The sequence below is a fragment of the Equus caballus genome, chromosome 23 (genome assembly GCF_041296265.1).
Source record: "Equus caballus isolate H_3958 breed thoroughbred chromosome 23, TB-T2T, whole genome shotgun sequence".
Taxonomy (NCBI): domain Eukaryota; kingdom Metazoa; phylum Chordata; class Mammalia; order Perissodactyla; family Equidae; genus Equus; species Equus caballus.
Window position 1 is genome coordinate 49,771,905 of NC_091706.1, and position 24,477 is coordinate 49,796,381.

General features: G+C 40.3%; 1 long non-coding RNA gene across 1 annotated transcript; it reads left to right on the forward strand.

Annotated features, from left to right (window-relative positions):
- Positions 1-1,524: 1,524 nt before the first annotated feature.
- On the forward strand, positions 1,525-10,233 carry LOC111770182 (uncharacterized). Its single transcript, XR_002803270.2, has 3 exons — positions 1,525-1,953; positions 2,549-2,715; positions 10,100-10,233. It is a non-coding gene; the product is annotated as an uncharacterized lncRNA (long non-coding RNA).
- The last annotated feature ends 14,244 nt before the right edge of the window (positions 10,234-24,477 follow it).

The window sequence follows — 24,477 nt, forward strand, 5'->3', positions numbered from 1 at the left end:
CAAGCAGGAGAAGATATGAGCACATCAGAAGGAACCGCTTACTTAATTTAGTCATATTGACCCTTTTTACAAAATGTGTTCTGAGACTTGTCACTGTCTCCCACCAAGGTAATGTCCAACAGTTATCAAGAAAAGCATAAATTTATAAATATTGTTGTACTTCCAGCACTAGCCCAACCTATGAAGTTTATCAGGGAGACTCCAGGGAGTCTGAGAAAGAAACTCACAAATCCCATGGAGTAGAGGAGAAAGTCAGGGAGTGGCTTCTGTTAGCAATACATGCTTTGCTTATAGACATAAGTTACAGAAATTGCCTATAACTTGTGCTGTCATAATCCTGATAGAGTGGGTAGGAATGATCGGATATTGAAGAGTGAAGAGAAGGCATGTTCAGAGCCCTGATGAGTGGGAGGATTTGGCTGATGGAAAAGAATGAATCTGATGTGGAGAATAAGGGTAGAAATGGGAAAAAATGACACCCTGCATAAGCTCTTTAGTGTTTCTCCTGTCCTCTACCCTTAAATAAATAGTCCCCTTACATTTGTGCATTTCCATTCTACACAGGAATTCAAAAGGATGTTTTGAGGGTGTGTGTGTGAATACAAGTATAAAAGTGAATATATGCATCAAGGAATTCCTTCAAGGAATCATTGCTAATTGCAGACTATGCTCCGACTGCGTGCTCTTTTAATGTTCTATATGATAACTTGCTTATGATTGCTCTTAATTCAGTGGTTGGTATTTCCCTGTTGTTCCTGTCCCTCTATTGATTTTTGAGGAAAAATTATTTTAAAAAGTGAATATGTATTCATTTTTATACTTATACATATAAGTGAACTTATATGAAATTCTTAAGTTTATTGCCTCTTATCTTTATACCAGACCTCTTTCCTAGACAGTGTTGGCATGAAATTTGTACTTTGGATTTTTTGGAAAGTGTTAAACTTGTACTTAGCCTGCAAGAATTAGCTATCTCAAGTTTAAATGGAAAAAAGATGTAACTTTAAGAAGTTCAGAATGTCTCAAGTCTTTGTTACAAATCAGTAGAGGAACTGGAATTCAAGTGGATAATATATAGAAAATAATATGAAATGGCTTAATTCTGAATTGGAATAGTCGTTGGGGCTCATATTCTGCATGGAAGTAAGCCCCTATCCATGTTCACTGTGGCTGACTTAACTGAAAAATTATGGTTAAAATTTGTTCTCTCTAAAGAGAATGTATTAATGAAGTATAAATTTTTTGGTGTGAAATATGCTCAGTCCAGCAATCTCTTCCACACTAAAATTATAATCGTTATTTGATATGTAATATTAATTCTAATATTACTCTAATTTTTCATTTTTAAGTAGAGGTAATTCTACAATAAAAATAATACATGTACACTATTAGAAGTTTTGAAAGTATAGAAAACTAAAAGGTGGAGGGGGGAAAAGTCCCATGGACTTTTTACATTGGGTTCAACCCAGCTAGCTTGTCACATGTGAAATTTCATAAAGGCAGCAGGAAAAGCCAAAGGGGGTTGTGATTTGCATCATTTGTGAATCACTTATTGCAAGAAGCACTCCTGCAAGGAATTGCAAATTGCAGAGGACGATCAGACTACATTCTGTTTTCATTTTCCATTTGACGATATGTTGTGGCTGCTCTTTTTTCCAGTGGCTATTTTCCGTGTTCTTCCTGTTCCCCTGCTGATTTTAGAAGAATGGTCCTTAGACATTTAAACAAATGCAAAGAAATGTTTGTAAAGTAAAATGCTACAGTACATAGGATGTGAGGACAATCTGACTGTAAGAAATACTGATGAGTTGCCTCACTTGGTGGCCAAGATTTGATTCACAGAGCTGTCTGCCCTGGCATGCAGAGCTCTGGAAGCTGGGAGAAGAGAAAAGACAGCATTCCTGCGGATTCCCAGTCATTTCCAGTCATGCTTCTCTGTGTTTCGGATGTACGGTGAGTCTCCATGGAAAGCCCATATGTAAATTCTCTATATTCACTTACATTGTAACTTAGGAGTAAAGCTGATATAAGTCAAGCTAAAGTTATTATTCTTATAACAATTGCAGTGTATTTTTTAGATTAGACTTCTCCTTTTATTTTGGCGTGGTAATAAAACCAAAAATCAGTAATTAACAGATAACATTAATAAGTCCCATGCCTGATTTCCCTTCAAATTTAAAGACATACCAAGAAGAAAATGAACTTTGGATTTTGGCATGTGTATACCCCCAAAGTCGCTGAACTACGGATTTTTAAATTGTCTTTTGGAAATAATTGACTCTAAGCTACAAATTTTGTTGGCTAAATTTTGTCCCAAAGCCATTTTTTAAACTACTGAGTTTATAACTACTAAAAACAAAGAGTAATAAGGAAAGTGCTGATGACAGCATAATTTACGACAGTGGTGTTTGGGGGTTTTTAAAACTACAGCATCGAAATGGGAATTAGGATGGGTTCCATCCTGGGTTCTCTCATTAGTCTTGTAACAAACTCATTTCATAACCTTGGGTGAGTCACTTGACCTTCTTTGTGCCTTGACTCTCCCTAGGTGCCCTCCCAAAGAGAGAGTGTGGCTTTAAACTAATGAGATGGAAGGTGCCATGACGGCGCAGAGTATCATAGCCTTTCCACCACTCTGGTTTTACTTTTCATGAAGATTATTAACATTTGGCAAAGAGTCATTACTTGACAATTTATTATCCTGTTCAAATCCAGGTAGGTTAAAAGTTTAAACTTTTTATACCAAAAGTCAAGTCTCCTGTGCTTTATAGAAACCCCAGATACCACATGGTAGAAAAAAAGATCATGAATTTCATTCGAAAAGCCTCTTTTTTGGCACATAGGCTCTGCATTATAATGAAATATTCCATTGAAACGTCTGCTCTGGCACCGTGAACGGAGAAAAGTCTTGTGTTTGTATACTCTGTGAAGTTGAACAACAATTTCCAACATATGTTAGGAGAGGCTGCCCTCTTTGGAGATGGGAAAATGGATAGTTCCAGAGGGAAAAGAAAGCCGAGCGCTGAAAAGTTTTTGTTAATCTTTTACTGGTGAAACAGAGCTGGGAACAGAGCAGCCTGTTGGCTGTGGGGAAGGTTGGAGCCAAAAGGCCCAGCCCACAGGAAATGAACGCTGTCCTCCTCAGCGAGGCTACTTAAGCAGAGAGAAAACATTTACAGTACTTGTAATTACGATGGTTTTCGGCACCTAAATTGTCATAAATCACATTTATAAAAGCCATCTTCGCACCAGTCAAATTTTGAAAGCTGCAAAATATATTCAGCTGGTGGGTAGTTTGAAACGGTGGTACATATGTTTGGAATAAATACATGTTATAATTATGGTTTTTAATACTGGGAGGTTTCTTATGAGGATTTATACTCACATACTGATGATAATGGAGTACATTGTGAACATAATGAAGTGGTGATGGGTGGTATTTGTTCCGGCATTTCTACAAAATACTGCTTCCAACTCTAAGGGGTATGTTTCTGTGTAAATCCCCATACATCAAGATAAAAATATACTTCTCTGTGTATTTCCTGGAGCAAACTACCTGGAGAGAAAATACCTGCATTTTCACAACCAATTCATGGATCTTAAAACATAATTATGTCTTATTGCATTGTTGATCCCAGAGCAGTATTTGAATTAAAAAGGAGTGCCAATAGAATTGGTAGAAAGTAAAAGAGCTCTATTTTATAGCCAAGAGCATGGTGGAGTGAAATCTAGTTTTAATAAAAGACTAGTATCATAATAAGCAGATGAGTCTAACTGGTAATTAGAGTTTTTATTACATATGTATTACCTAACTCCAAAGCCAGTCCTACCAAGCAGAGAATGAAGGGGAGAGACCGTCATGGATTAGATAGTTTGGCAGGGTCAAGGAGGAATCTGAATGAACTCTTCACACAGTTCTGACACATTTGGACAACTGTATTTTGGCCTGTGAGAACCGCATCTGAGATGTCTCTTTATAATAATCTTTCATTCAATTATTCACTCATTCAACAAATATTTGCTAAGCACCTCTTATATGCTAGGCACTAGCCTAGCCCTGAGGCTGTAAATATGAATGAATTGGCATCCAGCCTTTGGGGAGTTTTTGCTTTTGAAGGAAATAAAGCCATAAACAAATAGTTACAACACAACATATTGTGTGCACAAATAGAGGTGTGAGTATAATTTTTGTCTTGACATGCATTTCTGCTATAAACCCTACAATAGATGACATATACGATGGGTTTGCTGCTGCCGGGGACTGGTCAGAGATTATAGGAGCCTGGGTACGGCACTTGTTTAAAACTGAGCTTGGTCAGCAGATTCAGAATGATATCCTATAGCTCTTGGTCTTGCTTCATTTCCATAAGCATTTTAAAAATGTGGATCTCTTCTTACTGCTAATGCATGTATTCCACAGGATCCTTTTCCTATTTTGAAAGTTTGTGTCTTAGACCAGAAAATGTGATTAGACTGCTGAGTTAACAGCCTACTCTGGGAATGCAGGGCCTCATCACAGTAAAATAGGCCGTAGGAGGGTATAATATCAGGATTTTGCTCTCTCTCCAGATACATACCTCTTTCTACCTCCATGTCCCCACCATGTCAGAAAATTCTGCTTTTGGGGCCGGCCCCGTGGCTGAGGGGTCAAGTTTGCCCACTCCACTTTGGCAGCCCAGGGTTCGGATCCTGGGCGCAGACATGGCACCACTCATTAGGCCATGTTGAGGCAGAATCCCACATGCCACAACTAGAAGGACTCACAACTAAAATATACAACTATGTACTGGGGAGATTTGGGGAGAAAAAAGCAGGGGAAAAAAAAGAAAATGCTGCTTTAGAGATTTCGTGCCATTTTTCATTGCTGCTTAGGTACAAATCATCTGCTTCTTAGTAAGATTGAATTTCAGATCCTTTCTTTAGAGCAGATTTTGACTGGGAATGAAAGTAAGAAGGGTAGAAGAAGGAAGAAGAAGATGATGCTCAAGGGGGAGCCTGTGAAGGGAGGCCAGATGGGAGGTTCTGGAGACAAGCCCCACCTTCCCTGTTGGCTTGAAGGTGGCTTGTGGGTGGGCATGCACCCTTTTCGGGTTGGTAGACCCAAGATACACTGTGATGAGGATGGCAATACTCTCTGTTCAGGCTGGTGGAACAACTTCTTTTTGTTTTCTAAGCAAAGTTACAAAGGTATATTTTGGAGGAGCACATCTCTTCAACAGGTGTTAAAAAAATATTTGAGAATCAGTATGTGCCAGGCACTGTGCTAGGAGCTGGAAATAAAATGGGGAGCAAAACAGAGTGTGCTCTCATGAAGTTTATAATCTGATGGGGAAGACAGTGACTAAGCACTCTGAAGCAAGGGAACACAATTTTGTGACGTAGCAGCCAGGAAAATGCATCACACAGAACTCTTGTTATGGGGAATGTATTTGACTGGTGGCCCTTGCTACCCTTCTGGGTACATCCTCATGTTAGCACCAAGACTAAACTTCCCAAGGACTGCTCCCAGCCAGTGAAGGAGCAGAGTTGGATAGTAATGCAAGACTACGCCTGCAACACATACAACGGCTTACTCTTTGAACTCTTAGACGCACAGAGTAGAATGGTGGTTGCTGGTGGCTGAACGGTAGGAGAAATGGTGAGATGTTGGTCAAAGGGTATAAACTTCCAGTTATAGGATGAATAAGTTCCGGGGGTGTGATGTACGGCATGGTGACTATGGTTAACAATACTGTATTGTACTCTTGAAAGTTGTGAGAACAGAGCTTTGATGTTCTCACCACAACAAAAACAACCGTAAAATGGTAATTGTGTGGGATGAAGGATGTTTTGTGGTTAATACTTCACAATATATACATGTATCAAATCATCGCTTTGTACACTTTACACTTACACAATGTGATATGACAATTATATTCGAATAAACCTGGGGGACAAAAAGCCGGAGGAACCTCATCAGCTTGACTGAAACTTTCTGAGAACAGTGCTGAGGTCTCAGGATCTGCCTGCCCCGTCGTCCTCACTTCCCCCTCTCCTTCTCAGGGGTCAGAGTGTGCAGCATGGGCCGAGGCTCTGCCTGGCTTCTCTAGTGCCCCCACCTTTATCCTTCACAGGCATCTCTTGCACAGTTCATCCTTTCTGTCTGCTTTCCAGAGGACCTGAACTAACAAGTGGTATCCTGATCATCTGAGAAAACAGGCAGGAAGATGGGCCTTGGAGACTCCTCACTCACCACCTGACAGGCAAAAAATGCCATCCGGAGTGGCATGTGGGGCACGGGTAATTCCTAACACTAGGCGGTGGCCCAATTGCCAAAGATATTATTGGTGGTGAGCTGAGAAAATGTCCTGGTGGAGGGGAGCACCAAGGAAGGTGCAACCTTCAGGCTTTGACAAAAAGTGGGAAGAGGGAGAGCCGAGCCTGCAAAGGCAGCAGAGTTGACCAGTTAATGCTAAATTGTTTTGACACCCTGCAGAGGGATAATGAAAGAATGAGCGCTGTTAACAAAGTTAAAGGCTAAATGTGAGAGCACAAAGTCCTCTTTAGTAGCTTTCAGAGAGGCCCTTATCTCCTTCAATGGGAGAGCTGACATAGCTGAGTGGCAGGTGTGGGATCTGATAGTCTCAGAGCTCCGGAGAGATGTTTGAAGTTTGAATGCTCAGCCAAGGCAGGTCTATTATGCTAAAGTTAGGGCCCTGGTCAGGAAAACTTGGGCCCCCAAACATTGGATGGGGACATCTGGATGAACGCCCCTGATTATGGTGGCTCTGTAGACCTCCTTATACCCTCAGAGATTGCAGAGGTGCCTCACTCTTCCCGAGTAAGAACTGGCACTTCTCCCACGTTGGAAGACATAAGACCTCATTCCTACAAGACAAAAGGTGCTCCCTTCAGGAGTTGCCTCTATCTCCTCCTCTTGTTGTCAGGTTAAAAACTAGCATTAAGTTCCAGCATACATGGCTGGGCATGTGCTGGCCCTGATAAGGGAGGAAGGAGATTACACACTGAGGACGTGGTAAGAACTAGCTTGCATAGACCAGTAGTGGCTAGGGAAGCACCCCTGGGATTGGATTTTGAACGTGTTTGACCAAGAAGGCCAGAATATATGACCAAATAAGCAAGAATTTCTTGACTTTCAGATTGTGGATTTAACATGCTGGCAAAGATCGCAGGGGATAGGACAAATTTACTGCTAGCATGGCTCTTAGAAGTGTAGAGAAAGTGCTGGTCAATGCTGAGTGGAATGGAAATGCCTGAGTTGTCCAAGCACACGATACAGGAAGGAATAAAGAGTCTGGGAGAGATAGTCATGCTAGAATGGATACATTATGTCAGGTCAAAAGACTTACTAGAGGATTATGTTCAATGAGAGGGCCCAGAGGACACCACTTAGCAAGGCCACTAGAAATGAGCTGATGAGAGGGGTACAGCATCACTAAATGCTTTGTGGTGACAAGCCCCAGTGGAAGAATTGCAATGCAGGCCTCTGGGATTTTGGAACAAGTCCATGTCTTTTGCAGCAAAGAATTATGTGCCTTTCACTAGTAGCCACAGACATGTTACTGTGCCCTGGTAGAAATGAAACACTTGACCATGGACACCAACTGACTATGTACCTAGAGCTGCCCATTATTGGCTGTATTCTGCCAGCATCACCAAGCCATGAAATCAGATTAATGGAGCAGCAGCAACAGTCTATCTTAAGCTGGAAATGGCATAGCCTGGATAAGATGCATGGCAGGGAACACAGATGCCCTTGTTACCCAACCACAGTCACACAAGCACCTCCCTCCTACACACAACTTTGGCTCTATGGAGGGGGGTAAGAGTGTATCCTGTACACCTGAAGGAGAAGGAAAAAATCTGAGTTTTATTTACAGATGAGCTGACTCAATATGTGGGTGCGAGCTGAAAATGATTGGTGGCTGCCTTACAGCCACATTCAGTGGTGTTCTTGAAAGATGGTGAAGAGAGAAAATCTTCCCAAAGGATGGAACTGTAATCAGTTCGCTTGTTCATCTGGGTGCAGTAAGTGGTTATTTGTTGTTCAATGAATGAATGAATCAATCAATCAATGAACACAGAGCATAGGAGAAATTGAACTCCATGTGATAAGGATTTCTATTGGCAATTGTCGCAGAAGTTGAACCTGTAGAACTTCTAGTCTCTAATAGACAGAATACTTGAGTAAGACTGTAAGGAAAATTTTACCCAACCTCAATTACGCCAATTCCAGATGAGAGGACTCCATCTGACCCATCAAAATGTTTCTTTGAACGTGAAGTGCCTTCTATTAGAATAAAGTATTCAATGAAATCTGTCCCTCCTTCCATGTATAAAGTTTATTTTTGCCACGTTGTGGGAAAAATAAAAGTTTCATTGAGTAGGAAATGCATTTTGTGGGAATCTACTTTCCTACAACTCAAAGCAAGTATTGAATGGAACAATTGAAAATAGAAGAGAGACTTTCTTTTGGATATAAAACAATCTACCTGCCTCAGAAATACTTCGCAAAGTAAGACTGACATGCTGAGTCAATGACACATTTATCTCAACAATACTTTAAAGGACATTGTTGGTAAACTGGTGTCATTTAAGACCAACTTGCACTCAACAGTAGTTAAATTCTACCTACTTCCTTTAAAATAAATGCTGCTATAAGGAGAATATTAACAAATATGATGCTGTCTGACTTATTTGTAAGACTAAACAGGTGATGGAGGGAGAGAAGACTATCTTTTTTTTTCTTCTTCTTCTTCCCAAAGCCCCCCAGCACATAGTTGTATATTTCAGTTGTGGGTCCTTCCAGCTGTGGCATGTGGGACACCACCTCAGCATGGCCTGATGAGCAATGCCATGTCGGCGCCCAGGATCCGAACCAGGGAAACCCTGTGCTGCAGAAGCGGAGTGCGTGAACTCAACCACTTGACCACGGGGCTAGCCTTTTTTTTTTCTTTTGAGAGAAGACTATCTTAAATCTGCTAAACCAAGAAAAAATATTCAGACTTATATGTGCCATGTCAGAAATGATAGTGTTGATATTTTTTTATTTTTCATGAACTTTGCCCACATATTAGAATAAGAAATGTGCCCTAAGTGTATACTAAAGAAAAGTAACATTATAAAATGTATTTTGTCCTATAGTAAAAATTGGTGACATTTCTGGTTGGATTATTGATGTAGATTTTTAAAAACCACTGGTTAGACTATTCCTGAGCTCTCAGAGCAAAAACATTCCATAGGAAGCCAAGAAATATAATTTTAGTTGCAGTATAATTTTCCAGCTGTTGCAAATAGGCATATTTTGGCATGTTTCAGAACTAGTGAAATGTAAGGAAAGATTAACCAGCTGATGGTTGAATCCATTTTTGTTTTTAATGGCTGGGACATTAAAGAGACAAGATTTACAAGTCACTGATTCTTATCTTATTTCACAGTACCTCTGTCACAAATAAAGCCAATAACTTGGTGTCATAAAATCCGAATGACTCTCTAAGAGCCTTGGGACATGTGCATATGAAAATGGCTCTCCGGGGCTTGGCTACATCTCCTTGTTTTTCACTTTGCTTCTGAGATCAAGAAAACATAGACTGTGACGATTTTCATTCAGCATTTCCAGTAAAAATCTCATCCAGTGGACAATAGCAGAGTATCAACCCCAAACAACTGCAAGCCCATAAAAAACACCTAGTATCACAGAGGAAATCAATTACTGAAACATATCTGTGAAAATATTTAAAACAGTTTTGTGAGCTAGTGATGCATGTACTTCTTTATTAATGCATGAAATAACAAGATCTAACAGCAAGTCTAGTTACTACCATAACTTCAAAATAGGGATGAATGTAAATAATATTTTTGAAATGTTTATTGTAGTTTTACTGTGTTATGAAAATATTCATGATTTCTATTAGTGTCAACGTCACAGGTGCTGTCTATGTTAGTATTGTTTACTTGCATTATTTAAGAAATGCTACTTTTCAGTTAGAGGTTAATGAAAATAATGATGTAATAGTCTTTCTGTGTGAATTCACCAATGCGCTGAATTCCAGCCTGGGGTAGAGAAGGGACCTAATACTTCCGTTATTTTCTGTGTCAGGCCTGTGCGGGCTCCTGTGCCTTCACTCACCTATCCCACAGCAACTCTCTGAGCTGGGTAACGTTGACTCCGTGTTACAAACGAGGACTCAGATGCAGAGGACATCTTGCCCAAAGTCTAGGGTTCAAATCCAGGTATGACTGATCCCAAAGCTGACTGATCCGGCATCTTTTTCTTTGATATCCTTTTTCCCGATAGAAAATCTGTTTCTGATTAATAGTCTTAGGCAAAAAGCTTTTGCTCCTGTATAGCAATTACCTAGCTCTTGGTTTTATTAAAATGAAGCATGTGTGTGTTTTTTCTAAATAAGTTGAAAACCTCTGTGGGAGTAAGTGGAGCATAGATGATGAACAAGTTGTGTGTTTATCATGTTCTAACTAAACCGAGTTCAGGCCCGTTCCTGGGCTACCACGTTTTATTTCCCTCTCCTCCAGTTCTAGTCCCTATGTTATCTAAACAGAAATGAAGCTGTTCCCCCAAATGATGAACTTCATTACATTCTACTGACAAAAAGCTCTTTCATTTTATTCTCTTTTAATAACCAGCTCCCCATTCGTGAAGTGAGTGGGCAGCTCAGTCCCAATAAGACCTCTACCTTTCCCGAGTCGAAGAGAGCCAACAGCTGCAGCTGAGCTTTTCAGAGTTTCCAACCTCAGCCTTGCCTGAGAGAGACAGTGCTCCTTCTAAGAGGAGGTCATTCCGTCTCCCTGGGCCCATTACAAGCTCCTCCTGATCAGAGGCTGCTGCTTCTAACAGTGCCAAATTATGTGAGGTGGTTTTTCTTACTATGTACGACTGTCCACCAGGGACGGAATTGAGACCACTAAAATAATTCTGTGTGGTAGTCTAGCTCTCACTCGTATTGAAGAGAAATATTTGGATACATGGTATATTTTAACATCAGGATATAACTCTTAGCAATTCCCAGAAGACATAGTTTATGTAACTTAGAGGAATCCTAAACATGATAAATGTGTCGTACACATGTCTTGATGTCAAGGATAGAATTTATCCAATATAAGATCAGACAAGTTTAATAAAACACTTAAGTGTTATAAGGCGTGCTTCATACTGGGGTGAATTATGTCTCTATCTGTGGCTCAATGTATGTGTTCTATCATTTTGAATATTGAATGAAGAAATCTTATATAAATAATGTGAAAGGTCTGATTTAAAGCAGCAAATGTTAATAAAACCAAATTGAAGGCTGACAGACCTTCTGTAACTCATATAGATTGCTTAGGAAAGGTATAAAAGAGAAGGTATTAAAATGGGGTCTTGGAATGTTCTTCCGTAAGTCTGTTTAAAATCATATTGAGTATCCTAAATTATTCAAAGTCAAATCCATCAAATTTGCAGAATTTTAAATATCGACAATTAAAATATTTGGTTTGCCTTATTTTCCACTCCTGTTTTCCTCAAGATATGTATTTCTAAAAGATTCATCTTTTAGTAGTTATTTTAGTATGTTAGCTCTAGAGATATTTCTTACACTTATACTAAGTTGCATTTCTGCTAGAAATTCCTGTAAGGAAAAATGACTTAAACCAAACAAGTCTGATTTTTTTCGTATTATGGTAATAGTACAGTAGTGTATTTCCATTGGTTGAGAACCTGAACCCCAGTTCTTATAGAAATGACCTGAGCTAAAACTTCTTCCTTATACTACCTTTAACAAGTCAGGAGTTGAGAAAACATCTAATCAGAGATAAGGATTCGAAAAAAAATCTTTCATCGTGAAAATTATCCCCAGCAACTTTGAGAATATTTTTGAGAGACCAGGATCATGTGATGAATTTTAGAAAGTGATTCAGCAGAATTAGTTTTGTTGCTCTCCCGATCCTATCACAAATGCCCCATGGCTAGCATGGGTGTTAGGGCACAGAGTTCTTTTCGCTGCCTTCCAGACAGAAAGCCTTTCCGTTTCCTGCAACTGCCACCTCAGCACCTGCAGCTTCAGCTTGCACCCTGATGTCCTGGAAGGCGTCACTACCTTTAAAATGCGTGAACCAACCCTTATTTGCATTGAATCCCTCATCCTTTGATCCTTTGTCACAATGTCGTTTCACCTTGTCAAAAAGCTTCAAAGCTTTGGCTTGAATAGTAGCCAAACTCAAAGCTGAATTAGATTCTGACATCACAAAATCTTAAATCTTTTCCATCTTATCCTCAAATCTGGCAACTTTATTTGAATTAACGGACTGCGACCATTACTAAACAACTTTCAGTCATTTTAAGGGCTGGGTCTGTAGTCTGATGAGCCCTGGTTTGAGCTCATGAGACTAAAGTTTTAAAGAAACAGGGCAGAATGAGTACTTATAGGAAGGAGCATTGCTCTATAAAGTATTCCCTTTGGGAAGTCATACACTTAGTCCAATAATGATGTTATTTCTCAAAACAATTTTGGAGATTTTCCTTTGGCCTTCAGAGAGAGAGTACTGGTTGCAAAAGTAAACACGTTTTATTTCTTTATAGCCAGGGAGGTACAAGTCTCAGGCTGCAAAATCAGCTGTGTAAAAAAATATAACTTTATTTTTTCTAACCGAACTTAATTTCAATCTTATTCAACTCAGGTTAACCTCAGTCAATCATTTATTCAGCCAGTTCAGGATTTTTCTCCTGGTTGCTGCTAAGTTCTGAGGCTTTAAGACCTACCATGGTGTCCATGAGATAGGAGGGGACCGTTGGTCCTCAGAAATGATCCTTTATTCATGGTGGCACTTACTGGTCCCGGGCACAGGTGTCCATCCCTGCTGACATCCTCAGGATGGTCTTCTTGTCCTCTGGGCTTGCATTTCCAGTCCACGCTCCTGGCAACACTGCAAGGCTGCTTGAGGTCCGAGCCTCTTTTGCACCTGTCTTGGGGTGGGAGTGTTTGGACGCCCTCCTGTGCTGCCCTGGGGCCCTGGGAAACTTGGTGGAGCTCTGACATGCTCTTCTGGCCCCACCTTTACTTTCTCTGCTGTTGTGCTGGGCAAGGGGATGGGAGGGAAGCAATGAGAGGCTGCTGCCTTCTCAGGTTCCACCCAGCAAATGAGGCTCAAGTCTTCTTTGCTTGGATCCCCACCCCATGGGGGCAATTCAGAATTTCTTTGGGGTCTGAAAAACCTCATATTTTGATTATTATTGCATCATTTTTCTAAATTGATCACTTATAGCATTAACTTTATGCTCAGAGTCTTTCAGACTTGTGACTTTTGGTTCTCCAAAACTTTTCTCTCAAATTATTCTTTGCCATAAATTTCAAGGTGTCAGTGTCGTGGTTAAGGGCAGGGACTCTGGAGCCAGACTTGCCGGGGTTGATTCCCAGCTCTACCGTGCACTAGTTACAGGACTTTAGAACCTTCTCTGCCTCAGTTTCCTCATCTGTACAAATAGGGATGATGATGATAGTGCTTACCTCATTCGGTTGCTATGGGGATTAATGAGTTAATATTTATAAAGCGCTTAGAATAGTGCCTACACCTAGCAAACATTATGTATTGTTAGTTACCTTTGAAAAATAAATTCATAAACCTCTAAAGCTGAGTATTAGCTTTTTCGCCCTTTGGTGTCTGATGCTGTCTGAGTGGGATGCAGGACAGGATGGAAGGAAAATTTGGAGAGAGGCACAATGACGGTTAATGTTATGTGTCAACTTGACTGGGCCGTGATGTGCCCTCATGTTGGGTTCAACATTATTCTGGGTGTGTTTGTGAGGGTGTTTCTGGATGAGATTAACATTTGAATCAGTAGACTGAGTAAAGGGGGTGGCTCTCCCCAGTGAGGGTGGGCCCCATCCAGTCCATTGGAGGCCTGAATAGGACAAAAAGGTGTAGAGAGGGAGAATTTGTTCTCTTTGCCTGATTGCCTTTGAGCTGGGACATTGGTCTTCTCCTGCCTTTGGACTTGGACTTGAACTTGAGCTTACACCATCGGCTCTCCTGGTTCTTGAGCCTTGAGCCTCAGACTGGAACTACACAGTTGGCTCTCCTGGGTCTCCAACTTGCTAACTTCTATTGTGGGACTCTCTCTCTCTCTCTCCCTATTGGTTCTGTTTCTCCAGAGAACCCTGACTAATACAGATGCACAGAATCATATTTCAAAATACTACCCAACCACAATCATCTCCAATCTTTCTCTCTCTGTCCCTTTGTATTTGTTTATTTTTCCCCCACTTTACTTCCTTTTCTACTTTGCTCAGCTTCATTTAGCTGACTCAGGCTTGGTGTAGTAGCAAACAAAGGGAAACTGATAGGGCCAGACTGAGTTGGGAGCTGGAGGTCGTTGCTCATGATACTGGTATCTGGACGCAGCCTGATGGGATCTTATCCTTGAAAAGTGTGCATGTCATGAGTTTATGACATAGGCTATAAGAGGCTGTGCCTATTCAGGGCTACCTCCACACCGAGCGTGCTGAGAATTGATTCGCTTAGCCAAATATTAATTCCGGATTTTTGAATTACATTTTTTTACTAGAAGATTTATTTTCAACAGAGACTTGAGATAAATTATGAGACTTATTTAAAATAGACATTTATTATTGGCAATATCAAGATTGCTCACGTTAGAAGCTTCAGGTTCACAAGATCCTATTTGTCAAAAAAAAAAAATCTGTCATCATGTATTTTGTCTTGCTTCTGTGATTTATAACGAGAACTGAAAATCAGAATCTTTTGTGTCCTAATCCTCTTTCTAACATTTTGTCTTGATCCAGTCTTCGACATGTCATTTAATCTCTCCTTGACTCAGATCCCCATTGGTAAAGTGAAACCATTAATAATATTTGCCTCCTACAGAATTGTTGTGAAGATTAGTCAGTTAATGTTTGTAAAAATTCTCTAACCATGGAACGAGCTATATTACTGTGAACTATTTGAATGGGTACTGCCCACATTTTCCTTTCATAGAATGGCCAGTCTTTAAAACATCCTTCAAATGACATTTGCAGATCAACAAATTTAGTGTTTGTGCACTATAAGTGGCTACATTTTTTTTTGATCTATTTGAGATTTCAGGGAGTTCAAGTATATTATGATTATTCCCCCTTTTAAGAAATTTTTGTGAAGCTGTGTAAACACACTTACACTTGTGTACACACATATATCTAGCCATGTATTATCAGGGTGAATGATTTTCTGATAATATTTGTAATGTGTGGTGCGGCTTTGTGCAGGTTAGCAATTTTAATTATTCATCTTCCGTGTGTCGTGCCAGATTTTTCCAGAATTTAATGGTAGACTGCTAATTTGGACTTTTTTGCCTTTTTTTGACAAGGACATACAGGGAGAAAATAAAATATAGGTATGTGTCTTTGACTTAGGAAAAAATGGCATGGTGACTATTCTTCTGTTCAACCTGTAATCATTTAAAAGTAATAATATGGATGAAACACTCTAAGACAAGTTTTTCACTTGGATTATTGAGTTCCATTCAAAGATGCTGCTAGATTTCAGTGGGCAGAGTACCAGAGTATCAATTTTCTCATTCTACAGAGGTTTTCAAGTATCCAGAGGGAGATTGAAATGACAGATAGGCCCAATATTTTCTCTAATTTTATTATTTTTTGCTTGTTTGGTCCACTATATCAAATCATGCTGCGTAGCATGCACCCATCCACTGATCACATCAAAAATTAAATCAAGGGGTACAGGGGTACATCAGATTTTCTATGTGATAAGCATCGTTGTAATTGTCCAGGGTTCCTTGGAAGGAAAATTTTCAGTGAAACGTCAAATAATATTAGTAAGTGATCACAATATCTTGAACCTAGAAAAAAGGAAATTTGGATAGAAGAAATACTTAGCACCCACTTTACTGCTAAGGATGTGTTTTAAGGCAGATAAGAAGGATTTGGAGTTTATAAACGAATACTAAAAGGACTGGAAGATGTCTGCTGCTATAAACCCCTGGGGTGGATGGGTGTGGAAGGGGAACAAGGAAAGGAAGAGTCAGTGGCTTGGAATATAGATGTGGGTGGGAGGGAGGTAGTGGTAAGGGACAGTCTTTCCCAGATGACCAGTAAAGTAAGAATTACTTATTTGAACATGGGAGTCTGCAGGATTCCAACTTTTGTATGCTTCCAGGAAATGTTAAGAGATAACTGTATGAAATCCTTTCTTCATCCAACTGTAAGCCCTGGAGATAATGGGAAAGAACAGGGAAAGAAAAAGGAATCATATTTGGATTCTTTACATTCCGGGAGACTATTGATGACCCTCTGAATGCCCTCACTTTCCTCTCTGATTTTCTATCTTCAGGGAAGAGTCTTGAGGTATGGAGAGCCATGCGTGTTATCAGTCATTCCTTTTCCAGCTGCCTCACCCACTTGCCCCACAAGTTAATCTTCCTTCCGGCTTTCCTCCCTCCCACTTTTCTTTCTTCCTTCCCCGCTCCTCTCTTCCCCTTCCTCCCTTCCTCTCTCTCTCTCTCTCTGTCTCTCCCTTCCTTTCTTCTCTCTCTCTCTCTTTCTTCCTTTCCTTTAAGTCATTACTGTTAGTTGGGCAGATACATGAAAATATCCTGGGATCTGCCAAATACAACTTAAATATTACTTGCATCTCTCATCTTGAAAGAAGTTCAGAGAACTAAAATATAGTTAGTTGTTATAGTATTGGTAAAAGCTTGACCTTTGAAATTCTAATTTCTGCTCTGCTTGAAATAAGGACTTTGTACTAAAAGTCCCCAAACTTTTGAAACTCAAAAAAGATATGAGTTTGATCTGATTCAAGTCTTCTACAATATAATGAATGTTTAGCTGAAAGAATATAATAAGGAAGATATTTCCAGGTTGAGGAGAACTTTAAATAGGGAGGTTTATTTAGAACATTGTTATAATGTACTCATTTTGGGTGGACGGACACACACACACACACACACACACACACACACGAGGCTGGTAAGTACAATCTGTCAGAAGAACTCAGAGGAACAGGGCAGCCCTTCCCTTCATCATGGTTTCTATCAACTGTGATTTCCTTTTTAGAAATTAGCCTACTCTTCTTACCTGATGTTTTAAAAACGTAAAATAAACAGAAGACCACACTCCTGAAAAGAATTACCTGACACTGATTGTTGTTGCTTTTCTGAAACATAAGTCTGTAGAAAAAAAGTGTTCTCCACAAATCTCAATTCTGAAGGAAAGTCTCTGAGTTGGCTAGGAATTCTGTGAGCTCAGCATCCTCCGGGCCAGGCGGAAACATGAGGCTTCAAATGTTTCTAGAGCTAGCTTGGGTCTTAACAGTCAAATAAGTGTCTCAGAAGTGGAATAATTAGGAACAAGTTCTTTGAGAGCCCATGCACGTCTTTTATCATTTAGAGGTAACTCTTCCTTTGCAGAGCCATCCTTTTTCTTCTCCCGAACATGTGTCTGACATTCATTAGGACAAGAAAGCTTAAAATGTGTTCCTGAATGAATAGTGGTTCAGGACTCAGGAAAGGAGACGGGCTTTCACAGAAATATGCTGATTGTTTAGTTGTAAAATAACGAGGCAAGGGAACAGGGACATACACTGTTCAGTCCAGCTCATAGCGTGTGGCTGCCAGCTCACCAAAAGAGATCACATAGTTTGGCCGAGCGAAGGATTAGACCACAGCCAGGGACTGTGGGGGTAGTGAGGAAGGCATGCGGCTGAAACGTACCCAACGTGATCTCTGCAAAGCCCAGTGGCGAGATCTAGTGGACTCTGCTGGACAAAGGACGTCCATTACCTTCTGGCCAAACTGCTCTGTGCTCCTCCGAGCAAGCCTGCTTCTGACCGAGGCTCTTTACACCCCTTCTGGCTGAACAGCTCTGCTCTCCCTGGAATCTCTTGGCTTAGCACCTCTCTGGCCCCTCCCAGCTGGACCACTCCTGGGACAGCATGTGCTCTGCGTGGAATAACAAGGTTAACTGGACAAGGTTGAATAGCCCTGTGGTGGGAGTGCCTTCAAGCCACATGACAGAAGTGAAATAGGAGTCATCATGGCCACACTGGAGAGGAATCAGATTCTTCTCAAGAGTTCCGATCCTGGTCTGGTTCTCTGACATGTCTTGAATCATCCTTTGTCTCTCTCCTTGTAGAAGGGGAAAGACAGAATAGTACCCCTTGAAAGCGGTAAGAGAGAAAGGGAGAATGAAGTGTGGGTATAACTATTTTCAGGATGGTTTATCTCTAAGTCTATTCCCGGGCAAAAGTTTTGGGAAAAGCGAAATCACTCAGCCCACGCAAAGCCTGAGGAAGCATAAAGAAGTCTTGGAAATCCCCTGGAAAGAAGGATCAGGTAGAGTTTGAGTTTTTATTGTCAAATCTTTGGCTCAGTCAGTCGAAGCAACATATGGGGTTCCAGGCAGAAAGCAGCAGCAGGTGATTAGGAAACGGGTTTTTCTGCATGTGGTAAAACCTGGTGTGGAAGGTAGAAAGGGCAGAGCAGGCGGGACCTAGGAAGCCCCTGGAGCAGGGAGCGGGGGAGTGGACAAAAGCAGGTTGCTGGAACCAGCTTGCAGGCAGGCAGCCTGGCTCTTGGAAGGCAAGGCTGTTGAGCAAGGCAGACGCCAGGGACTTAAGATGCTCTAGGAAAAAACAAAGCGGCAAGTCAAAGACCCTGCCAGGAGTGAGAGACCGGGTGATCGGCAAGAACTGAAAACCAGAACGAGGTGTCAGGTCTGGATTCAGGGAGTGGCTCGGGGTAGACAAGGGAATCCACTAACTTTTTATGGTTCCTGGCACTGGGAGGGTCTTGATCCTGTGGTAACTTTCACCCCAGCCAGGAAACCTCATGTACGAGATGACTAGTACTTGTTTTATAACATGCCACGCAAATAAGTGTTGGGAAATGATCCATTCTTCCCCATTACCTCTCACCTGGACTGTGGCACCAGCTTCTTATCTTGTCTCCCTGTGTTTGTTCTTCCTTCCTGATAACCCATTCCTCATACAGCTGCCAAAGCAAATCTCCTAAAGCACAAGTCTGGTCACATCTCCCTTCTGCCTAAATCCTTCCACTGGCTGCCTGTTGTTCAAGCAAGATTCCTCAGTGTTTTGGTGAATAGTAGTTCTGCGAGGTAATTAGCCAAAGGAGGGTATATAGTCAAATAACTCCAGAATTCTACAGGCAATAGTCCCTTCTATACAGAGAAATCTTCTATAGAGATCTCCAAAGGAGAGAAGCATTTTAAAGGCTCTGAGAAGTCCTGCAACAACTTGTTGACTATTGATTAAATCAATAATTTCCATATATTTTTAACCACGGGGCACTTTCTCTCTTTTTCTTCCATAGAAATCTATCAACGTTGATTGGAAATGCTGTGAGAAATACTGACCACTGGGGGAAAAAATCTACCTTGCTTAGCCTGAAATTGTTAAGGATCTTTTTGGTCTGGCCCTGCCCTGTCTGCCTCTGCTCTTCATCCCCATCAATCCTCCTCTTGGGCTTTATGCTCTGACAAAACAAAGCACACCATTGTTCTCACACGTATCGCTATGTTTTGGTCATTTATTCTTTTTAACAAAAGCATTCTCTCTGCATCTTCCTTAACCCCTGTCTGTGAAATATTATTTATTCTTCAAAATCCTGCTCAGATACCCACTCCATAGGAAGTTGTCTCTTTACTTGAGAGCAAGGGTCAACAAACTTTTTCTGTAAAGGGCCAGGTAGTGAATATTTTAAACTTGGAGGCTCACGCCGGCTCTGTTGCAACTCTTCAACTCTGCCATTGTAACGTGAAAGCAGCCACAGGCAATCTGTACATGAATGGGCATGGCTGTGTTCCAATAAAGCTTTATTTACAAACGTAGGGAGCAAGCTGGACTTGGCTGTGGGCTGTAGACTGCTGACCCCTGCTTTAGAGTCACACTTTATACAGTTCTTGGTGAGGCAGAAGTTAAGTCTCCAGATGTGAAAAATACAAGGCCACCAGGTGAGAGCCCTATATACATGTATTTAGTTAGAACCAACACAAGGGTGGAGATTAGGGCAATCTAAGTACCGAAGCATAAGACCCTGCTTAGACTTGTTATTTTAGACTCTTGTCCCTGCAGTTAACTACAAGAACTTTCTCTGAAAGGTTACATAAAATTAGACACTCTGCTATAATGTTAGTTTAGGAATCAGCCCTTGAAAAATATTACCAAAGGCAAAAATGTCTATTAAAAGCTGGCTGAGACACTGCGATAAGGGAACAATTTAAAGTGTTAAGCACTCATTAGCTGCTTAAAAGGAACCTCTACACCCCTGAAATGCTGTCTGAAAAAGAAAATGAATGCATTCACTTGCAAAAGAGAAATGTCACAGGCCCTACGAAGCTTACTGCTCTGCACTGCAGGACTGGCTGCTGGGGATGGCTGGCGTTTGAGGGACCAGAGACGGGGTGAATCAGAAAGCTGGAAGGGCGATGGGGACCTGCCCTGGAATGAGAGTGACCAGAAAGCATGACCGGCGGCTGTTCCCGGAGAAAATGATAGGCAGGAATCTCTGATTAAGTAGATGCAGGAGATGAAATTTGTGGGGCCTCTGAGATTAAAACTGACAGGGAAAAAACAGGCCATGGTAAAGTTCAGACAGAGGGGATTTAAGTAATTCACTGGACAATCCAAACCCCTTTGAATGGCAAGAGCTCCCCCTCCACAATTGCGCCCTCCTGTCATAAAGTCGCGGCTTTCCATGCCCAGCTGGGTAGTGATGAGAGTGGTGAATGGCTGGCTGTCCATCAAATGTTGAGACTCCCCGTCCATGAAGTAGAGTTATTACAAGGACCTCGTTTCCCAGCCCCCATTGCTTGTAGGTGGAGGCAGGAGACTGAGTTCAGGCCAGTGGAATGTGAGTGGAAATGGTTTACGTCACTTCTGGCCTGACCCATAAGATCTCCCACTGGGTCTTCCACTCTTCCTCTACCCCATCTGCTGACTAGATTTGGGTAGTTTCGGATACCACGTGTAGAAGGCAGTAAAGTTTCTATCAGCTTAAGTCTCTGATGGACTCTATGGAACGTATCCCCTCCCCATTCAAACACACAGAACTACCAGCATTAACTTCTCTTGTGTTAAGCCATTGAGATTTCAGAGTTTATCTACGATGAGGGGCAACATTTACTTGACAAGTACAAGCAGAAAATGAGCATTGCTTTAATAAGTAAAGGGTGTCCTGTATGTAAAGCACTTCTAGATAAGAGTGTGGGACCCACTGAACCAAAAAACATAGGAAGACACTATAGTTTGCAAAGAAGCCATTATTTTCAGTCTCAAATAAATGCTATTTCCTGTAACAAATCATGTTTTTGGAAATAAATGTGTTTGTGTGTCACCATCTATATTGTCAAATTAATCAACTGAAAATCCCACTACTTTTACAAGCTTTGGGAAACGAATAAACAAAATACCCAGAGGAGTAAAAGCAAAAAGAGTTAAAAACCAAAGATGAACAATATACAAGTCTCTTTGCTTTAAAAAAAAAAAAAAAGAAGTTAAGCCATTTCTAGGGAAAAATACATGCAAACGTAATTAGGCAGATCAATTACGTTGTCTAGAGGCCATTTTCAGCAGGTTGATATGGAAAACTATTGAATTTGGCAATCTATCCCTCCCAAATCTTGGTGGGAGCTATTTGAAAAGTCATTTAAATTTCTTTATTTTTAATATTTCATTTCTATCTTTTCTTCCTAAAGAGATTATCGAAGCAATGTGATTTTTTCCCTCAGTTTTATTGAGATGTAATTGACATATAACATTGTATTAGTCCAAGATGTACAGCATAGTGATTTGATATATGTGTATATTATGAATTATTACCACAAGTTTAATTAATGTCCATCACCTCACAAAGGTGTTTTCTTATTTTGAGAAATTTCAAGATCTACTTTCTTAGCAACTTTCAAATATATCATACAGTATTGTTAACTGTAGTCACCATGCTGTCCCTTACATCCCCACGACTTATTTATCTTATAACTGGCAGTTTTTACCTTTTGACCACCTTCACCCGTTTCCCCCAGCCCTCATCCCTTCTCTGGAAACCACTAGTCTCTTCTCTATATGGTTGTTTTTGTTTTTGTTTTTTGAGGAAGATTGTCCCTGAGCTAACATCTGTGTCAATCTTCCTCTGCTTTATATATAAGACGCTGCCTCAGCATGGCTTGATGAGCAGTGTGTAGGTCCACACCTGGGATCTGAACCTGCGAACCCCAGGCTGCCAAAGCGGAGTGCACGAACTTAACAACTACACCACTGGGCTAGCCCCTGTATCAGTGTGATTTCTGAGGAAAAATTTTCCTAGGTGAGATTATGTTTGTATCTTTATGACCAAAAAACCAAAGCACATGATTGTCAATAGATGTTCTAGGTGACATAAAGTCCAGTTTGATCATTACAGGTAGAATGTTCAATTATAAATAATCAATCATGATGTATTAGGCTACACTGGAAAAACACAACTTTGAAGTGTAAATTAAAGAGAAGGCTTCCTAAGATATCCATTATTTTCATGACACTAAAAATGACTATCCTTTTCTAGGATTGAAGCAATATAGAGTGGTGGTTAAGTGTAAGCACTTCTGTTCAACAAGACATCATTACAAGAGTGACAAAGCAAAACAGAATAAGAGATGATAATTGAAACACATATTTCTGACAAAGGATCATATTCAAAATATACAAAGACTTGTAAAAATCAATGAGCAAAAGATGAACAGCCTAATAGAAAAGTGGGCAAAAGTCTTGAACGGGTACTCAGCAATTTGCTCAACATTATTAGTTATCAGAGAAATGCAAATTAAAACCATGATAAGATATCATTACACCTCCTGCAGAATGGCCAAAAATAAAAAGCCAGACAATACCAAGTGTTGATGAGGATATGTAGTAACTTGAACTTTCAGACACTGCTGGTGATAGCGTAAATTGGTACTAACACTTTGAAAACTCTTTGAAGTTTTCAGTTAAAGTAAGCATACACATGCCATATAACCCAGCAATTGCATTTCAAGAAATATATAATATGCCCAACATAGAAGTGTACATATGTGCACCAAAACACATAAATAAGAATCTTCACAGGAGCATTATTTTTAGTAGCCCCAAACTGGAAATTGCTCAAATTTCCCTCAACAGTAGAATGGATAAATAAATTGTGGTATAGTTACATATTAGAATGCTATGCAACAATACAATGAAATAACTACTTCTCTACATAATCACATGGATGACTTACTTTTACAATTATCATGTTGAGAGAAAGAAGCCAGACTCAAAAGAGAAAATACTGTATGATTCCATTTATATAAAGTTCATGAAGATGCAAAACTCGTCTATGGTGTTAGGAGTCAGGATAGTAGTTACCTCTGGGAAGGGAATAATAACTGGAAGGGGGACAAAGAAGGATTTCTAGGGTACTGGACATGCTTCATTTCTTGATCTGGGTGGTATTGCCTAAGTAGGTTTACTTCGTGAAAATTCACTGAGTTGCACACTTAAGATTTGTGTACTTTTCTCCATGTTATGTTTTAAAACAGAGTTTACTCGAAAAGGAAGAAAGAGTGTACACTCTGATGTCAAATTGCCAGTTTCATGTTATAGCTTTGTTCCTCACTAGTCAAGATCCTTGGGAAAGTTGTCTAACCTTTCTTTGTCTCAAGTTACTCATGTGTGAAAGGGAGATTATACGATTACCTTCCTCATAGACTGTTAGGAGGATAAATCTGACAGTGCATACCAAGTCCTGGAAGTGTCCCAAGCACATGTTTAGTATTCAGTAAATGTCAGCTGTTGTCGTTCTTATCATTAACTCTTGGGAGGACCAATTGATAAATATTATCTTAAAATGCCAATGGATCCAAGGTAAGAATAATTAGACTAACACAGAAAACCAGCTGCTATTTTTATTTGGCTTTATTATTTTTTGACTCCTTGACCTTCAAACTGGGGAGTTTCTCAGAAAAACCAACATGGACAACTCCCAAAGCCAAAAAGAAAATTCATTTGAAAACCATGTTGTAGGCCCAGCTAATATAAATATTATTGCTGTAAAGTACATCTGTAAGTAGGTAAAGTCCCTGAGAAGAAAAAAAAAAGATCAAGTTACAATTATGTAAGGCACAAATTCTTATTTTAAAAGGGTTAGTGATACAGTGCCCACACCTCAAGATGGAAGGAATTAGTCGGTTTATCCTTGTGTGCAATGGGGCATGGTTTTTTATAGTGTAGATATTTTTTATTCGTTAATAACGTTTTTAAAGTGTACCTTTCCTGTATACTGGGTTTTCTACTTCAGTATATGATCCAATGTTCAAAATGGTCGCTACTATACTTTTGTGTTAAAACTGTATCTCATTTATATACAAATTCATCCTGTGTTTGCTTTTATTTCTGAAATTAGGTCAGAAAATTCAGACCCCAACTATCAATATTAGGTTAGAAAATTCAAACCAG